Raw genomic sequence first — 2,559 nt, 5'->3', positions numbered from 1 at the left:
GTGTGTGTGTGTGTGTGTGTATAACAATATGTGTGCTCGTTCAGTTTCGTATTTGCAAAAGTAGAGAGTTGAGAGAGTGGGGTTGGGGTATAACAGCTGTATTAACCCCTTGGGGTACTACAATTATTTAACAGTGTTACAGTACTCGTACTGGTATACAAGGGTTTAAGCGGTCCTCGTAATACCTCCTAATCCAAGCCTCGGGCTCGCTGTGTGGAAAACCGCTTTCCGGTTACATGTATGAGGCCGGCTCTGACGTGTGTTGAGCATGAGGTACATTTGTGCCGTTCCTTTTCCTGCTCCTGGTTTTAGTTTTAGTAAGAGTTTTACGGCGCTTGCAACTGCGTATTATTAATTTCATGTGAGCGCGTGAAACACTAGTTGGTTGCATTCACAACAGTTCACAGCACGGCTTGGCCCAGGTCAATGATCAGATTTAAAATGCTAAAAACTTGAGGTATAATAGCAGTTTGAAAATGATAACCTGCTTAAAATCAAAATAACTGTTTTTACAATATACCGTAAAGGCCAGTGGCCTTTATGAAATAGAGAATTCTGTTGAGATCAATGACAGAGAACAGATCTTGGAATTTTTTTGTAGTTGAAATACTTCCTTCGAGTCTCTTCTAAGTCCTGACATTCTGTTAAAATGTGTCTAAAGATAAAATCTGTGTCGCATCCAATACAAAACGGTTTTTCATCTCCCTGAAGGAGGTACTTATGTGTTAGGGAGGTGTGTCCAATACGTAATCGAGTGAAGATGACTTCGTCTCTTCTGGAGAGGCCTGAATGTTTTTGTTGACCCAGTTTGGGCATGATGTTGTGGAATTTGTTGTGGGTTTGTTTCTCCCAATTTGTCTCCCACAGACTGGAGGTGTAGTTTTTTACTTTATTTTCCTGGTCCCATATATATTTCGCTACCCAGAATTATCCGAAGGTTATAATAACTTAAAACGACTAAAAGTGTCAGATAGAACTTTGTAATTCAGAGGAAGCGATTTGTCTTGCTTTGATCCAGCACCTTAGGGCCAATCGAAGGGGTTAGAAAAATAAATAATAAATAATGCAATTAATAAATAGCATAATTTATGTCCTCCTTCGACAGCAGTTTATGCGATTTACAACCAAATAAAGAGTGTAGATCACCTTGGGGTTGTTTCAAGAACAAAACAGAGGGTCTTGGACATGATGATTATACTAGGCTAAAACAGCACCTGGACATGGATGGCTGGTGACTGTATAAATTATTAGTGGTCAGATAATTATACTACCGAGTTGTTTTTTAACTTGTAAAGGCCATAACTCTAATTTATAGCCACCTTGTCATTTCAATCAAGTACTATGTCGTGTAGTCTTTCTTGACAAGTGACGGCATACCAAAGAATCTTTGGTCATTCTCAGACCTATATTTTTAGTAAGACAAGGCTCAGGCACTTTATCTTTCTTGCCCGTGCAATCTCTTGGTCAGTGCGTTTGTACCTTGCTAGTGGTTGGTACGGGGTGGTCGGGCCTCTGAAATGCTTTTTTAAAGACGATTGATGGAATGGAGTTCATTTCTTTTTAATGTAGGTTTTTATGCCCCCGTCGACACACAAATTTAGATCATTTAGGAAGCGGGCTTCGACCATGCTTCTCAGGGCCAACCAAGGCTGAAAGAGATTTAACTTTCCAATAGAAAGACTGAGATACTCGATAAAATCCTTCCACCTCGGGAATCAAGCGCGGGTCTCCGGCGTGTGATGGCGAAGCGGGGCGCCTAAACGCTACACCACAGACGCTGGTATTGTCCTTGTGGCCTTCACTATAAAAACATTATTCGAAATACGAAATACTTTTCGCAGCATAGCGCCATTTTCCAATAAAAGTTTGTTCTTAATCATGATTCATTATCCTTGATCAAAGAAAATCCACCAACGCAAACTAGAAAAAAAAATGATGTTGGTGATTGGAAAGCATTTTAAAAAAGGATTTTGAACGAGGATACCGGATGCCGTTATAGATAAAGATTCGTGACTACATAATATAATAATTTTTTTCCCTTCTGCTTCCTTGGTGAAAACACGTATTCAATAGTAACAGCTCATGGAGAAATTTTTCTTTTTTCACAAAGGTGTTTTTTGTATTACATCCTGCAGCCTGGTGCCTCCACTCTTAAATCTGTAATGTACATGAATTGTTATCCTAAAGTCAAACAATGATGAGCCGTGACGCCCAGTTTCAGGGTCGATGACTGCAGCCGCTGAGTTCACTTACTCATGTTGTTTTTGAGCCGACAAGTGCGGGTTGTCCGCCCTTGTCTTACTCTGTTTTATGTGCTTTTTGTCCTTGGTCTCAACGGTTGAATTGAGATTACCACTTACACTTATAGGTTCACTGGAGCCCACGAGTTGTTGGGTTGTCAGATCTGCTCGGCACAGAGGCTAGATGTAATCTTAATCCTTTTCTCTTTGGCCGGAGGGGACGAATGGTTAGGAAGGTGAGAGGTGAAGGGGGACGGGTAAAGGGCTCTGCAGGGTGGATTTGTTGGGTTTTTGTTCTGGGTTGTCTTTGGGATTTTTT

This window comes from Aplysia californica, unplaced genomic scaffold (genome assembly GCF_000002075.1).
Source record: "Aplysia californica isolate F4 #8 unplaced genomic scaffold, AplCal3.0 scaffold00135, whole genome shotgun sequence".
Lineage (NCBI taxonomy): Eukaryota > Metazoa > Mollusca > Gastropoda > Aplysiida > Aplysiidae > Aplysia > Aplysia californica.
The sequence above is the reverse complement of the archived record's forward strand: the minus strand, read 5'-3'. Positions refer to the sequence as shown.